We start from the raw sequence: 17989 nt of genomic DNA, 5'->3' as shown, positions 1-17989 counted from the left end.
GTCTGATGAGCATTTCCCATCTCCTTATCTCCCTGCCCCGTTTTGTTTTCCCTGCAGACTTTTGCAGACTCACTTTGGTTAATTGTGCTTGTGTTTGGCAAGAGCTGCTGGCACAGGCTCTAGCACAGCTTCTTGAAGATTCACAGCTTCTTGAAGAAGCTTACATTCTCTGGCTGCTTTGTGCTTTTAACTAATTTATCACCCTCACCTCAGAAGAATAGAGCTTGTCAGGAAGAACAAAAATCCATGATTTCTTGAGGGATACATCACATCTTGTGTAACAGTATTATGGAAAGGTTTGCTTGTTCTTTGCTAATGCTAACCTAGATTTTGAATGGAGCCTGATGTTTATTGATTATCCAAATCCTAACGCTTGCCTGTTGTATGAACTTGCTCAGCATCCCTCTGTCTCAACATACATTTCTAAATAACATTAATAGTTATATTTTACAGAATTGTATAAAAAATTATGTGTAAACAATTGTATAAGCAGGTTTTTTTTCATTGGTTTTCATCACATTACATTTTCCCAGTGTTCTTGCTTTGGTTTCTGAGGTTTTGGTTGTTTGTTTAAAAAAAATAAATACAGAGTCTCTTTCCAGGGTGAAAACCTGAGAGGTAAAGTCAGTCCTTCCAGGATTAAGTTCTTATGTGCAGACTCAGTTATGGAAGGAGAAGTATTGCCATCCATTCTTGCAAGGAGTAATGTAAGATGTAGAGGATTTGCTTTTGCCTGGAAGCACATATTTTAAAGCAAACAAAATCTGCAATTGATAATTTGCTTCCAACATAAGCAATGCCATTTTTGGTATTACACCTGCTCTCAGTGCTGTCAAAAATGCTGTAAATTAAACATGTTAGAGAACAACCTGCTATAATGAAAAAAGAATTAATATTGACTAATATTATATACTGTTTATAACTTTGATCAAATTCCCAATTAAAAATACGTTAGTAAATACTTTCCCATTTTTCTCTTTCCCATTCTCTCTCATTGCAGAATACCATCAGGTTTTAACTTTTTGTGAAATTCTGTATTACCACTAGAATGATTCTACTTTCCTCTCCAATTTCACTGAGAGGCTCAGAAGTTTTCTCTTTAGCAATAACAAAAATGAAGTCTCTTCTAGGTCCTCTGAATGACATCTATATGGACAACTTCAACACTTGGCTTGAATTTTAAAAATAAATTGTGAGACTGTTCAGGAACAGAGCCATTAGTGGAGTCATTTAGTGTTCTTTGTTATGCATTTTATGAGCTCTGTGTGTGTGCTATAGGACATCCAGCATTAACAGCATTGAGTTCCTGGGGGCAGTAGTAACATACAAATAATTGTGTGCCAGTATCCTTTGTGGTCGTCTGTGTTTGTGGTGAATGGGAGATTGATTAGTCTAAACCTTTCCACTGAGTGTTTGAGTTTTGCAATAGATTTAAATGCAGGTAGGTTTGGGCCCTATCACAAATTGTCTCCTTCCCACTTTCCTGGCAAGATAACATGTGCTTACTCTTCTGTAAGTCAGTGGCCACATGCATAGGAAGAAAGTATTCAGAATACAAAACTTATTTAGAAAAGCTTATTTAATCAACCATGCTCAGCAAAAGTTTTTTGTGCTTCACTGGAAAAAGAATTGAATCACGTCTAGTTCCAATTTGGAAAAAGGGCTGTTAGATAATATGTAGCCTTTACCTGGCAAATATCCAAGCTGAGATCAATCTGAGTCACTGTCTAGCAAGTCTTAGTGTCTAAAAGTTTGTCAGACATTAAGGAATATTTTAGAAATTAATTGCTCATGCTTGTCACTTAATACTGCTATCTTCCTAGACCTTCCTTTGCAAACAAGAGGTTTATCTCAGTAATAATAATATAGTGTAATTAACTGGATGAGTTTATTAATTAGCATTATAAAGCTTTTAAATTAAATGTAATGGTGAAAGGCCTCCCAAGGTCTAGCCTTGCTGGAGATTGTTGTGTTTTCATACATCAATCTAAACAGATAAGAGGCTGCAAAAAGATTAGTGCAACTGGTGCCTCTCTATTTCATCACTTCACAATCCTATGATTTGAGTCATCAGCTTTATCTGCATTAACAGGTGGATTTAATCCTGAATTTTACCTTTTAGCACTCAGTTTTTGTAGATTTGGGAAGGCAGTCCTCTATGGCCCAAATCCTGAGTCTTCATCAGACTGAACATGTGTTCCAAACTGTAGATAACATTTCAGACCACCCCATGTGTATCTGTGGTGCTACAAAGAGCCTTCCACTCTTTCTGTAGTTGGTTTCACATTTGTGAAGTCTTTTTCCCTGGACTCTATTTGCTGTCCGACAATTTCTGACTGACTGTGAGAAGACAGTAAAGCTCTGCTGGCTTGTTCCCTAATCCATTCAAACAGGTTTCTCACCCAAAGGATTACCTGGACTGAACCCCCTCAGCTACCCAACCCTCAGGCTTCTGCTGTGCCCTACTTCTACTCGGCCACGCAAGAAGATGGGGCATCAAAACATCTACTATTTACACTTGGTTTAGGGCTGCCCTCGATCTAACTTTTACTCTACCAGTGTAGAGAAAAAGGATATGTTCCTCCTTGGAGTGGTCTTAGCTTCACTGAGATAATACAATTTCTACGCAGAGAAGTGACATCAAGACAGCTGGGACCATTACTCCACAAGTAGTTAAGAACTGGCCAGAATTTATGTGAGGCCTCAAGGGAGAATGTGAAGTTTGAGCTCCTGTTGTGGTGGGCCTGTGTAATGTCATTCTTCTCTGTATCTCTTGTTTGATGCTTTGACTTAAATTTGATCAACAACTGTCCTGCAGGCACTTTTAACCTTCTATTGAATTGGAAAATTAAGAAAAAAGGAGGGTATCTTGGGTTATCTGCCAGCATAGTCCACATTATTTGGAGAAAAGCTTAAACTCTCTCTTCCTGCTTTATTTGATGAGTCACATTTCTTGTTAAATGTTGACAACCAATCCTAGAATTAGTAGTTATTAATATCTGGTTATTTGGGGTGCTATGTTTACATGTGTCAAAAAGGTGTTGTTCATATCTGGAGATGGCAGTGATTGCCTGGCAGTCACAATACTGGAAATTGTAGAGAACTGTATGTTGGCACACCAAGGGCTCAGGCCAGCAGTAGAGGCAAGGGTGTGCTTGTCCCAGGCATGCAGGTGTCAGGGTGTGTGAGCTTGAGCACAGCCCTGTGCCATCAAGGCACCTGCACAGCTCTGCTCTGTATTGCTGCCTGCACTCACTTGTTGTCAAGGTGAGAAGGTGCTGCCCCCCTGCAAACCCCATCTCTCCTGCCAGCTTTGTGTTTGGGACTTGTTACTCTCCTAACAGTAGAGAGTAAGGAAGCTCAGGCTGGTGTGGGTGAGGCTGCATGTTGTGGAAGGATGGGGAGTGGAACCCCTGTGTTCTCTGGCCTGTGCTGCTTTGCCTGTCACTGCAGTCATGACTGGGGCTTGCAGCTTTACCTGGTCCTGTAAGTTGTGGTTTGGCTGTTGCAGAAAGATATTGGTGGTGGTCACTGTCTGAACCTCAGCAGGGATGTTCTGTAAGCAGCTGCCTACTTCTCCCCAAAGGATATTGCCTATACAGTGAGAACAGCTGGCATCCAGAAGAAGGCATGGATGCAGGCTTTCTTCTAATAAGACTATATAAAGAACTCCATTCATAATGCTTGCTAGGAGGTGGGTTTAATATGTTCTTTTCCTCTTGATGGGCTTTCATTTTGCTACTGCTTTTATGGCTGTGGAGAAAATACTGTTTTGCCTGACCCATCAGTGCAATAGCACTATGGAAAAAGGTTTAAAGTTCTAATAATATTGGAAATCTAGCCATGAACTCAGTTCTGCAGACAATTATTCATGGAGGGTGATCTAAACTTGACCACTATTAGTATTTTAAACTGGTGTTTCAGGAATAAAGCACTTAGTGAAATTCACATGCCCTGTATCTTCAGGCGTCTTGATTCAAGCAACCCCTGTGAACAGTCCTTTTTCTGTGGCTATCTCTGTTCGAGGTTTGCATTCCCACAGGGGATGGATCTCTGCAGCACACCATAAGAAATAATTTCATGCACCACTGCAGTCTCTTGAAACTAATTTAACGTCCTATTTTGTTGCAGCCCTTCTTTGTGGTAACAGGCACAGCTTACAGTCCCTCTAACATCCTGGCCACCCTCTTCCTTTTCTGTTTGCCTGTTTTTTTGTTTTGGTTTTAGTGCTTAGAATTTAACTGTCTATATTAGCAGTGCTGCTAATTAATGAGGTCTAGTCTAAATAGGTAATCATTATCTTTTTCCAGGTGGTTAATGGGGGCTCCTATTAGTATCAGCAAGGACTATCCAAGAGTGTTTGTTTACACACATGAAGTTGTCCTCTGGGGTGCTCTAAAAAGAATGCAAAATGACATTTTTGAGTGTCTAACCAAAGCCTGTTTTACATAGGTTAGTCTTCAAATAATGCAAAATAATTCAAAGGGTCAATATTTCTGGGGCACACCTAGTTTATTTGTATTCTGTGAATTACCTAAGAATATCATCACAAGCTCTACATCTGTGTGTCTAAATTTAATCTTAATTGTTACTCCTGTATTCATTAAGTTGTTGCTAGCAATGTTTGTTCATCCAAAATTCTTTCCCCCTTATCTCAAATATTTTTATCTTGTCTCTTTTTGAGGTCTCACACAGAGATTTTCAGAATTCTCTGCAGTGGGAATCTGCTGACTTCTCTTCAAATGTGTGCTGCTAATCACTTTGGGATGGATTAAAAGGAATGCTTAAGTGAGACTTCGGCAGTAGGTATTGACTCCAAAACTGAGTTGCTAAAAATCCTTCAGCTAATACTAATCTTGGAGGCACATGGTGGGGCCTGGGTGTGAGACAAAGCATCCTTTCCCAGGCTTGGAGCAGGGCTTTTTACCAAGGAGCTGTACCTGAGAACTTGTTTTCAAGAAGCAGGTTTTCTAAAGGGAGTATTCATGATCTGGGCTCTCTACAGTAAGAGAAGATGGATTCTCCTACTTTTGGAAAAATCATGGCCTCAAGCTGTACATCAGAGTTAAAATATGGTTCTCAGAAGCCTGGTGTGGTGGTTGCCATGACAAATGAGACCACTTAATGTTAGAACATCTTCTTGGGGAAGCCTTCCACAGACTTGCAGTTGTAACTGGGATGTGGGATGCTGCAGAGGTGCCTCCATGGCAGGCACAGCTTGCTGTGGCTCGGTGGTGGCCAGGCTGGGTGTCCAGCTGTGCCCCTCTGGGTTGCTGAGCTCCCAAGGTTGATTTGGGTCCATGGATGTTGACTGGGCCACCCTAAACCAACAGTCATTCCTACAGAGCAGAATTTACTGGATGTTTTTATCTGAGGTGATGGATAATCCTGAAGATTGATAGAAGCTTGTGGATGGAGAGTTGCTTGCTCAAAACATTCAAAAGGCAACTAAACCTGCTTCATTTTGGCTGAGATCCATGCTGGGAGTGTAAGGTCAGTTATATCACCTGGAAAATGGAGTGGGAAGAAAATACTGGGTTGTTAGTCTATGCATTAACAGTGTTTCTAAGTCTTTGTGGTCAGCTCTCATCTTCAGTTACTTTGTTCCTTTTATAAAACTTTTGTTCAGTTGTGGGAGATGACATAGAATATAATTGCAAAAAAGAGCTAACAATTCATAATCTATTAGTGGATTTCATAGTTAGTGTAGTATTAGGGTCATAGCACATCCCATAAAGGAAAAAATGTCCAAGATCAAAATAAAATGGGTGAAGAGTACTTAATCAATTCTGCACTAATCACGTATGGCTCAGCTGTATTGTTACCTTGTGTTCTAGTATAAGGAAAATGCCAGGATGTAACTTGCGTAAGGAGTTGGCAAAGTGTTATCATTGCTTCATCTTTAAGTCTAATGAGAAACTTTTTCTTACTTGAAGGAGTGGCCAGTTCACTATTTTTCTCCATCACTAGAGGGCTCAGATCACTTTCAGAATGTTGTGCATCCGAGCCAACTTTGGTGTTTAAACAGTCCTTCCTGTTAGTGTAACTCGGGTACAGAGGGAGAGGCATTTCAGTTCCTCATGTGCTGAAGTGTTGCTACGCTTCTGAATTGCCTTTCTCCTGCGATTAGGAAGTCCTAGACAAGCAGCTGAGGACATGACTCTGTTCTGCCCTGTGGCATTTCTGTGTTCATATGTTTTGGAATTTGCTATGATCTCTTTAAATCTCTTGCATTTTAAAGGGATGTTTGAGGTGTCTTCAAAAATACATTTTAGAGCTAGCAGATGTGTAAGCATATCAGAACGTTTAAATCTCTAAACAGCACGAAATTTATACAGTTCAGTCAAGATAAATAAGTGTTTCTTTACTGAGAGGGTAATCAAGAATTGAAACAGGCTTCCTAGAGAGGTGGTTGAGTCTCCAAGCCTGTCAGTGTTTAAGAGGCATTTGGACCATGCTTTAACTTTTGGTCAGCCCTAAGTTAATCAGACTGGATGATCACCATAGGTCTCTTCCATCTGCAACAGTCTGTTCTATTCTGAAATGTGAGATGCCACTCTGGTACATGACAGAACAAGCCATTAGTGATGAGACAGGTTTTCACAGGTCCACCAGAGTGTTGTGTTGAGAGACTTTACTCAGAAAGGCAACATTGCCCCTTCACCTGCAGCATGTGCTGGGGGCTTCTGAGAGGTTAAATGAGCTGCCAAATGATCAAGGGGGAGAGGAAAATAAGAGTGGACTGAATCTAGCTCAGCTTCCATGAAGACAACTAAAAATACCTTACTCTTGAAATGGGAACAGGAATGAGCTCTCAGGAAATGTGTCACAGATATGGTTCAGGCCCTTTCTCTTGGAGTCCTAGTGCTGGGAAAAGAAAGGAAGGGATAATTGACACAAATTCCTTTGACAGCTTCTTTATATGAATTCTTAGACTGTGGCTACGATACTAATGAAGTAATGAATGGAGCATGGGAGGCTGTGTGACTGCTCCAGAGTTTATTCAGGCTCTCTGAAACCATGACTTTCAGAGTCTGCACGCAAGCCTGACCTGTGGGAGTTTCTATTGAATGTGTGGGCTTACATAGCCTACTCTCTAGCAAAGCAAATTCCTAAAGAAGCCTAAAATCTTGATGGTTGCATCACTTTCAAACCTCTCATGTTCTTAGTCATTGAATCTAAAAGAAATGGAATTAATCTGTGACTGTTATAAATATCTTTAGAGATTCATATAATGTGAGTAACAATTAAATGTGTCATAAACGATACCTAGGTATTCTGTTGTGTGGCTGAATTAAATTGATCGTTTTGTATTTGTCTCATGTAAGTTCCTGGCTTATTTCACATTTGAAGTATTGTTGAACCCAAGTCAAAATTATTTTTGTTCTTCATAATAATCTAATTGGCAAGAAAGCTTGAAGTATTTTGGGGATATCTTGGAGGAAAATGAAGATGTGCTGTTAACCAAAAAGACCAAAATGCAAGCAGTGCTCTGTTATGTCAGTGGTGAAGCTGGTCTAAAATTGCAAGTGAGGAATGTTTCCAAGCTTGGAGTGATTGCCAGCTGTAGCACTAGCAAATGAAAAGAAAATTCAACAAATAATATATTTATCATTGCCATTGCTTTGTTGTGAGCTGTCGAGTAGCTAAAGTGCAGTCTCTCTGAGCTCATATTTAGCTACAGGATGTGTGCTAGTGTGGCAAAGTTTCAGTTATCCCTTTTGTCTGATAATATCACTAAATGGATTACAAGGGTTTTCCATCACTGTAGATCTTCACAAAACATATTTCATCTTGCTTTGGATATAGGAGTGCTTAACAAAAGGTACAGGTATCTGTATTTTCCTCTAAGTCTAATGAAGAGAACTTCCTTCACTTTGCAGAATCAGAGAAGCTTTGTCTTAAATTATTTTTCTGTAATTTCATGGTTAGGGATGTGTTGTCAATGATTTTGTGGCTCATTCCCCAGAATGGACAACTTCTGCTCCAGGTGAGGATGAGACACTCGTAGGAGGCTTCACAGCCTGAGCAGTTCTTAACTCTGTCATGATGCTTTTTGTTTTGCTTTTGCTCTTTCAGTTAAAGCCACTGAAACACATCTTAAGACTCGTCTCATTTTCTGCACAAATTAAGATGATGGATTTTTCTGAAGTTGTACTTTTTATTAAAGTGACAATCAAGTAGGGAAGATTTGTTCAATGATTTTATATTATGATGCACAGGAAATTGTACATTGAAACACTGGATAATTTTGTCTGCTGCTAAGGCTGGAATTGAGATGTTGAGAATAGTCCTTCCTTGCACCCTCCCACTAGCTGTTATTCATAGCAGGAAGAAGCACTGATTTTTTGAAAATTTGCTATCACTCAGGTGCTGATTCACACTACTGCTTATTCCATCAACAAATTTTTATTGGTATTTTTGTAATTCTTGTGAAGTTACTATCATACCATTTTCTATAGTTAAGAGCCTTGTTTTGTATTTCTGAATATAATCGCCCTGTGCTGATTTGAATAAATTATGCCAGAGTGTTCAGACAAGAGCCAAAGCTGGCCAAAGACTCCTGAATGCAGATAAATTCATTTTGTTGAACCAAAGAGTGGAGGGATGGATCTCTGACTCAGATTCCCTCTCTGCTGACAAACTGTGAGCTTGCAGCTGGGAAAGTGCTATGAGAGGGAAAAACAAAGGCCAAAGTCATCATGGCCGTGGATCCTTTCCAGAATTTGTGAAGATAATCTACCTGAGATAATGTCAAAGCTTTACCTCAAAAAGTGAGAGGAGAAGAAGGATCGCTAAAAGATGAAACTTCAAAAGTATCAGCATGGTCATGTATGATGCAAGTATTGGTCAGAGCAGTGGGAGAAGAGTGGTGTTTCTGAGACCTGAGTAAGACTGTCATTTATCTTAATTAGAACAAATTCAGAAAAATTCCAATGAGGGATAGAAATAGGCAAGAAGTGTATTAGGAAATGAAGTGGGAGACCCAATTATAGTTGAAGATTAGGTGCTTTAAAACGGGAACAACTGAATCATGCTAGTGTTCTAGGAGGAGAGACTAGAAACTGCCAAAAACAGCTGAAAGGAACTGCAAGGAAAGAGCAAACAAGGGATAGAAAATAGAAGTTGTTATGAGCTTAGTAAGCATTATGAGCAGCTCTCTGGAGAGGGCTAGGAGGACTGACTGAGGGGAGGAGAAGGGGCAAGCTCAGAGGTGAGATGGCATGTATATAGTTTGTCATGGAGGGAAAGAGAGGAGATTCTTTGTGAAGAAATGGCACCACAGGTAACTTACGTGAATGGCTGACATGTATACATCTCTGGTACTCCTCCACCACACTGCTCAGTCTTTCCCAAAATCTGCACTCTTGTAACACTTCCTGTGTTATATTATGTGCCTATAAAATGACTTTTAATGATGTAATGGATGGTTTCTAGTTTTCCTTCTCTTGGCCCAATTTGATGACAAAACAAAGCCCCAGTTTTGCTGTCATTTGATCAAGAAGAGAGAGGAGAGGACATGTCTTGTGCTGGTGACATTTTAGTACTCAGGAGACTTTGTCCTTTCTAATGATGCATCAGAGTGTCATGCCCCAGTCTGGTCTGATGAGACATATGCAAACAAGTGCCAAGAACAGGGCAGGATGTCATAGAACATCAGAAGAATGACAATTACACATTTTTAAATTTTGTATTTGATGGTGTTCTTACATGAAAAGGAAGGGAATTATTTTGGGTTTGATTCAGACAGCATTTCTCATACCTATGTCTGGTATTGATGGTTCTGCCACGTTTTCCCTGCTGCCATTTCTCCTGCCTGGAGCATTCATTGCCAAGCTCCTGCTCCAGCCTCTTCCAGCTGCTGACAGCAGAGAGTGGCAGTAGGTTCCTGCTTCTGTTTCTACCTTCAACCACTAAATATGATTTCTGTTTTCTACTAGAACAAACAAATGAGCAGGGGGGTTGATCCCGTTTGGGTTGGAGTTGCTTACTCTGTTGTACCATAAACTATCTATAGGTTCTCAGTGTTTGCTCACAAAATGCAGTCTGTCATTCTGTGGCCATTTGGATGTTACTTTCCCTCAGATGAGAAGTGCTTAGTAGCTATGGGGACTCTCCTGCTGCAGTACAGACTAATTATAGCCTTGCCTCGGCTGAGAGTGCTTAAACCACAGGCTGAAGGGTACTAAACTGAAAATCATGGTGTGAATAGGCTCTTACTGTCTTCTCCTACCCTGAAAAGTGACTGAAAAATTTCTAAGAAAGTAGCATTTTAATAAAAATCCTTGACTTTTAGATTAATGCATTTTTTCCATAAAATAATAATTTATTAAGAAAAAAGTCAATTCTGGGTTCAGAAACTCTGCTCAGAAGAGCTATAGTTTGTACCTGCCTGATGCCCTCACTCTCCCCTAGCCTGGCTTCTCTCTGGTGTTTGGTTCTTTGCTGTGCACCACAAGGTACCCAGTGAGCTGGAGCTGTATCAACAAACTTCTGTCAGTAGGGAGTGAGAGGCACTGAGAGGCATTTTTGAAATTTCCAATTTTATCTCTCATGTTGATGTATTTCAGGTCTCAACCCAAGTATGAACCAATGCTTCTAGTTCCTGCTCTAAGCAGGATGTCCTAATGCCATGTTCAACACGGTCGGGTAGAATTTTAGTATTTCTGTTCAGTGACAGTCTTGGCAGGTAGTTTAACCTCCTCCCAAACCCAAGTGCAAAGTGCCTCCCATTCTTTTCTGACACAAGAGGAGTGAGTTTGTCTAATGAACCACTTATACCACTTCCTGTAGCACTTTTATTTTCCTTAAGCATCTAACATCCACATTTCTTTATTGATTTATTTAGTCTGTGAGGTCCAGTGAAGCTTGGAGCTGTGTGTGTGGGTGTTTCCCTGAAGGAGTTGCCAGTGAGATAGACACAGCTGAGCTGACTGCAGCACTTCTTTCTAGAGCATAGCTGTCAAGAGGATGAATGAATAGTATGGTAAGGATGCAGTTTGTCTTTAGTTTAAGGAAGTAAAGAGCCCTCTGTTTGTGATCAATCTAGAATTGAAAGTGTCAGTCACAGAGTACACCATGTTAATCCATGGGTGCACAACTGCAGCACCTTCTGATTAGTCATGGTGTGGAGCAGGCTTCTAAAGCAAATTCTAGGGCAGTTCTGTTAAAATGAGAGCCTTAGGAACCTAAGATGGAGCTGATTGCTCTGAGCTGTGTAAGCCTAAGCATGTGTGCTAGTCTTGAAAAGGAATTAATTTGCATGAAAAAAAGGTATCTGTGTCCACCTCTAATAAAGATATCTTTTCCCAAGAATTTTCAGAGCTGCAAAATTCTCAGGTCAAAACATGCTTGATCCTAACTGTGCTCAAAAATGATGTTCAGGGTAGTAGAGGCAGCAAAACCACCTTGCAAATAGGCATTCATTAGTACCAAGTTTCTGCATAGTGCAATTTATCTAAACTGAATGTCCATTGTGGGAGAGTTGTGTGTTCTCTTATTTCATTTCAGCTGAATATTGAATATATGCTGTTACTGATTACTAATATGTAATTATTACCATTAGTGTCTAATCCCCTGAAACCATTGGCCACTTGGTGTGTGTTTATTTGGCTACAAATGCTTTTTGTTTGCCATTTGTATTTTATAATTCAATTGCTTTACTCCCTTCAACCTCACCCTTTTTTTTTTCTCTCCTGTTAATCATTACTTGGAATGAGAATTAGCCCTTAAGCAAACAGTGCCCCAAATCTATCTTGCTTCTTTATGTGTAGCAATGACCTTGTGTTGAACGGAAAAGAAAAAAATCAGCTATCTCTCTAGATTTATAATAAAAATTCCCTTAATTATATTTGAAAATTGCAGTTGAAAAATAATCGTAACATTTATTCATATTCTAAATCAACAGATTCTATATTTGAAGGACCCAAGATTCTATAAAGTCCTGATCTTCTGAAAGCCTAGTGGAAACCTTTATTTAAAAATAAAATAAAATCCAGATCTCATTTTCTGAAAGAGATCGAGGCATCAATTATGCCTCCAGTCTTTGAAGGGAATCAAGCTTGTAAGCATCACTTTTCAAACTGGGAGTTGGCACCCAGGGCAGTGATATATCTGGAAAATTTGACTCCCAAAATCATGTGACAAAACCGCAGTCTCCACCCTGGTGCTGTTTGCACTGGCCTATATAGAACAGCAATGGGAATACAGGAAAGCTGTCAGGGAGCTGTCCGTGGTACACTTTGGAAATCACGTAGCGCTGCAGTGTCCCCCTGGCCTGGGTAGTTTTGTTTCCAGAGATGTGGATGTGAGGGTGAGGAGGTATCAGGGGTGTCCAGAGTCCTTTGGAGAAGGCCAGCACAGGCACGTGGGCATCGCGTTTGCCGGTTGCGCTGTCCTGGTAACTCTGCACCATTAAGGCAACAGGTGCTGCTTGGTGCCCACTTCAGAGAGGCAATCCTGTTCCTCTTAGTCAGTAGCATGGCATTTTCTTCTCTGAACTGCACAGGATTTGTAAGCCCTTAATGTTTACATTTTTTGTCTAAAATTAATGAGCATCCACCCCCTTAAAAATATCATTAAAGTTTGTTTTTGGCAGGTTGCCTCCCAGAGTCTTGACAGCACTTTGGGTGCTGATGATCTGATCGGAGTGTCTTCTCATCCCCTCCTCCTTCCCCATCTGTTTGTATCCACCTCTTGTGTTACAGAAATAAACTGTTTGGGGTGAGAGCTGGTTTTTCTCTTTTTGCTTGGTGCAATGCTCTCTGGTGCACAACTTCTCTGCAGTATGATTTAGCCTCTGCTGGCTGCTGCTACACCATCTCCTCAGCCAAGGCAGCTCCTTGAGCAGCAGGCTGCCTGCTGCAGCACAGGGCAGTGCGAGTGATGGCCATGCTTACCTGCCTGCAACCTGCTTCTCACACCATCCATTTGTAGCAATGACTCTGGAAACTTGTCTCAAGTCTGAGGCTGAGGCAGAGGGAGCACTGAGAAGGTGAAAGAAGGTATGGAAGATCAGAGTCTGTGGATCTTGTAGGGAAAAATGAGGTCTGGTCCCTCCTCTTCAGTACAGTCTGCACTGCTGCCAAATCATGAAGTAGGGAGTGATGGGAAGCTTGTGCACAGTAAATATGAAAATGTAGCTGTATTTTAAGAAATTCTAAGATGCTTTATAAAATGCTGCTGTCTACTGACTTACCATGATCTAAGATGATAGAAGGAACAAAGGAAGGAAACTGGAGGCTCAAACAGCCAACACTAGCAAATGCTATACTTAATGTGCCTTTAAATTTGTTAAAGTTAAGATTCATTAATCAGAGCTTTAGGGGTTGCAGCCATCAACTAAAAATGCTTCTTTTAAACAAACAAGAAGTAATAGAGCCAATGCAAGTAAGATAAAATACAAATCAGTGGTTCTTCAGTAGCCCTTTATTAAGCATTTGTCTGTAAGCAATTTTACAGCAGTCTGCATAGTCATGTCTGTACAGTAGACTTCAAGAAATTAGGGAGATTGTTGTTGTTTGGGAATATCAAAGAACTTTTGTAGTCATTATATAGCTTTGGTGAACAAATCATTAATCGTCTTAAAAACAACTGGGGGCAGATAACATAATAAAGTACTCCTAGGATGTGTTTCTGTTTAATCAGCCAGCAGTTATAAGTTATAAGGCAAAAATGATGCTTCTATCTAGTTTTGTTTAAAACAGTAGGAATAAAGAAAGAATTATCAGGATGTGAAATGCATTAACTCAGGGCAAGAGAATTCCTTTCATCTTGAGTTTGGCTGCTGACTGTCAATAACTGAGATTAATGCTACAGGAAACAAAGAAGATATGTTAAATGTAATGACATTTAAAGAAGAGCAAGGACCAGTTTATTAAAGGAAAGTGATTTGAACTCTGTGAGGTTTGCAAATGGAGTTTCAGAAGCATTTTAAGATACTTTTGATTCATCTAAATCACCACAGGACTAAATTAAAACATATCCTGTAAATGAAATCTGATTTCTGTATTATCTTCTCTAATGGAATAACATACTCATAATTTTTATAAAGGACTCAAATGTCCTGATTGTGAAATTCTGTATCCACAAAAATTGCTACATTAACAACTTTCCTGTGTGAATACACTGAAATAGATGCTGCTTTAGCAATGCATGTTCCATTAAGAATGAAATTGAGCTGTGTGTTTCTTTAGCTTTCTTTTCTGTCCCATAGCTTTCTCCGTTTACAGATTTAATTGCAGCTCTGACAATGCTCAGTGCTGCTGCTCACTGGGAAGTACAGAGCCAGGCTGAGAGCAGGGAGAGTGTGTAACAGTTCAGTTCAGCCACTGTTTTGGTCAGTGGTGTGTCATTAGCGTGGGTCACACTTCAGTCCAGTGAATTACATTCTTACAAGTTCTGCAAAAATTATCTTTGCTAATTCTAAGGCTCATTACCTTAGGAAAACTGGTCAAAATTGTCTCATGGTGCAGCAGCTTTAGCAAAGACAGATGCAAGTCCTCTCTTAGTGGGAAGGATAGAAGGAATTTCACCTTGAAGAGCCTGGTTGTCAGAGATGTTGATTAGAGGCTATGGATGATGATTTCTGATGTTCAGGATGCTCCAGTAGTTGAATGTATCCTACTTAATGAGTTTCTGTGGAACCCTAAGGATGGAAGGGCCCACCTGTGTAGAGGAGGTGACTGTAGAGGGATCTGTGGTCTAAGATGGTGCTTGTGAAATGGATGACTAAGGATCTTAGAGGGCACAGTGTCCTTTACCACAGGTCTACTCCTGCTGCCTTCCCCTTTTTGCTTGAATGTTGGATTTACTCCACTGATTCCTTCTCCATTAGTGTTACCAGTTCTTGTCACCAGCTCAACTGTGCGTGTCAGTCTCTTTGATGTGCACCTGATTCTTCTAATGAATTACTCAAAGGCTAGATAATCCTTGTGATCATCTTGCCTGTCCTTCCATATAGCAGAACATAGAGCTTTCCTGAAATGATTCAGTGATAAGAGGGAGGTATTTCTCTATAATGTTCATTTAATTGGGTGTAATAAATAATCTTTTAGTCCATCAATATTACAGAAGAAGGCCCACCCTAACCTACAATTAACTGGGAGCAATAAACACATTTTGGATTAGAAAGTTAAAACTAATAGATTTAAATAGGCTTTTGAAGTTGATTAGTAGAAGTAACTAATTTCTCTGGCAATTTCTAGTCTTTAGGCACAAGTCTTAGAGGGACACTTGGCCTTTTTTCCTGCATAATGCATGTGTGGCTGTTAATATAAGCAGGATGTCTTTAGTGTAAAGCTCCCGTGTGGCTGTGGGTACATCTAGCAGCAATGCAGAGCTGTGCATGGAACCTCCACAGAAAGCTTGGGCAACCCTGTTGGCGGGAGGGATGGGAATGCGGCTTCCTTTACAAACTCACAGCACGCAGTCGGTCTCAGTGCCCCTCTGGATGCCAAAAAGATCTCTAGCAGGGACCTCAGAAGCGGCAAGCTGGAATGGCAGGGATGAGCAAAATCCCGGAGTGGTAGAGGAGATGTATCAGAAACGCCACAGCTGTAGCTGAAACCGCAGGGCATCTGGGCAGGGAAAGGATGCGGAGCTCCAGTGTAGCAAAAAACACCGAGCAGTGGCAAAGAAACTGTGGGGCTTGGCTGGCAGCAGCTGGGCTCCTCAACATGGCAGGGAGAGGCTCCCTGGGAGGGGGAGAGGGCTTGGGATCCCCGAGTTACCCCTGAGGCACCCAAGCAGATGGTGAAAGTCCCTTTTTTAGTGAGGTTGGGTGTTAATAGGACCCACTTCAGTGGCTGCTCTCATGAGCAAAGACTCACCCATGGCAGAAGAAGCAGGACTGGGCTCCAGCAGCAGCAGCAAATCCCCCTCCCAGTAAGCAGCAATTCCATCATCCTCCTCCAAAGCCAAGAGAGCAAGAGAGAGCCAGGAGCTGCACCCAGCCCCTTCCTCAGCCCAAATCTCAGGGTAACTCTGCCCTTCCCAGGAGAATGCCCCTCAGCTAGGACAGTACAGCCAACTGCACTCCTCCCCCTTCTCTGCGGTTACTACTGTTGTATCTCTTAAGTACTGGTCGTTATTGTTCCTTAGCAGCAAAAATGGGAGCAAATTCCCTAAGAGAAAGAAACAAAAGAATGCCTGTTAGCAGGGGAGCTGTGTTCACAGTGATTGCAGTGGGAAATGAGGCTTGCTCCTGTAGTACCATGTTGAGAATGACTTGCATCGAACAGTATGAAAGCTGTTCCCTCTTAAGGATAGTGTGAAACTTTGCTCCTATAAGAGATGTGCAGCAGAAGGTGTTCAAATGTGAGGAAGGCCAAGGACTATAAGTGCATAATGGAAGGTGGCCCTTGAACGTACTCATTTGGGAGCTGCTTTTGCCATGATGTTGTAATTATTCCTCTAAGAGGAAAATATTCACAGGCATTTAACAGCAGCTGAAAAAACAGCAGCAGCAGAGAGGATCAAAGAGAAATGACATAAAGGCTGATAGCAAATGGGGGCAGTACCTAGAGTAAGTAGTATTGACCTTATATCTGAAGAATGTGGATTATGGTTTCTCTGGAGCAGGCGATATCTGCACTATTTTGTTTAATACCTATCCTTTATCCATGGTGATAACAAATCTCTGCAACTCTAATAGAAATTCTAATTAGCCACAACAAAAGCTTGTGTGAAGAAATTATTTCAGCCTGATACAGAAGAGTTTACATGTCTCTGCTCTTCAGAGGCTCTGTGACCTGCTCCATGGAACCACCAATTTAACCATATTTAGGAACTTGCTGGGACTTTATGCCCTTTTTTCAAGACCCCTTTGTTAATTAAGAAACTAGAATTGCTTTGTATCATGTGCTAGCCTATGTCTAACAATATTGCTTACAGCATGTGGGTCTGCTTGTTGACCTTATCTACATAACTATGAGTTGAGAGGGGGAATGAACTGTGCTGGAGGCTGCTGATGGCTTTTCATGGAATCAGACTCTGTGGCCTTGCTGTTGGAATGGCTCATGGACTTGGCTCCAAATTAAAATCAAGTCCAGCTACATTACATCTGAGTAATTGCTTGCTTTATTTTATAAAACTGGCACTCAGTAAACTTATCTAACTCATTCTTCATAGAAAAACCCAAGAGTGACATAGGAAGCATGACATGGCGTTGGGTCGGAAAGCGCAGTATCTCTGTAGCACATGGTAGATGAACTGAATTTTCCTGGTTCTGCCATTGTCTTTGTTAATATTTGGAAGGCTACTTTATTGATCCAGAGGTTACAAATGTGAACTTGAAGTTCACTGGCTTCTACTAACCAGCATTCTGTGTGCACCTAGACTTGTGACTTTTTTGAAGGTAATAGAATGTGTTTCTAGTACTATTTGTACTGCTGTGTTCATATTGACTTAAATGCTGCTTCTTACCAATACAAGTACAACAATATGGGCAGATAGAGGGAGAAATGTTTCACTGAGCAGATTATCAAAACCTGAGAGGAGAAAGTAGTTTTCCAGATGACTTGATCTTGCAGTGTATGTCACTAAAATACCAGAGAGCTCCTAAGCAAATGGATGCAAGGATCTGGATGATGTAGCCTAAATAAAGTCTGTCTGGACTGATATTTTGTTGAGTATGAAACCATCTGTTATGAGGGAAAATACAGCAAATGGGAGAATACCCTTAGTAGGGATTGGAGATTGTTTTGGTTGTGACAGGATATATAAAATGGTAAAAAGCAGTGGCTGATTTTTGACTTGTACTGTCAGTATGTACATTCTGTACAATTGCAGTGAGGGGATTATAGGATAAACTGAGCTGGGCTCCAGCCTATAGAAATGGGATTTCTAACACCTCTGTGCACTGAGGTATGGAGCTCTGGTGGACTTCCCTGTCCTGGCACAATGCACATGTGTGTGTGTTGTGTTCACACTACACCTGGCTTAATCCATTCTGGTCAAGTAACTCCTGGTGGCTGGGGATGAATGTGGA

At 40.8% G+C, this 17989-nt stretch overlaps 1 long non-coding RNA gene across 6 annotated transcripts in view; it reads left to right on the top strand.

Annotated features, from left to right (window-relative positions):
- Positions 1 to 17989, top strand: part of LOC128795359 (uncharacterized) — a 329447-nt gene that overhangs the window by 223268 nt on the left and 88190 nt on the right. For 5 of the 6 annotated variants that reach the window (XR_008433504.1, XR_008433501.1, XR_008433499.1 and 2 more), the window contains one exon: positions 10850 to 10987. The exons of the other annotated variant lie outside the window; for it this stretch is intronic. This is a non-coding gene — a long non-coding RNA (uncharacterized LOC128795359). The remainder of the gene's footprint in view (positions 1 to 10849; positions 10988 to 17989) is intronic. 6 annotated transcript variants of the gene reach the window in all.

This window comes from Vidua chalybeata, chromosome 14 (genome assembly GCF_026979565.1).
Source record: "Vidua chalybeata isolate OUT-0048 chromosome 14, bVidCha1 merged haplotype, whole genome shotgun sequence".
Taxonomy (NCBI): domain Eukaryota; kingdom Metazoa; phylum Chordata; class Aves; order Passeriformes; family Viduidae; genus Vidua; species Vidua chalybeata.
This window is presented reverse-complemented; position numbering and strand designations above follow the sequence as displayed.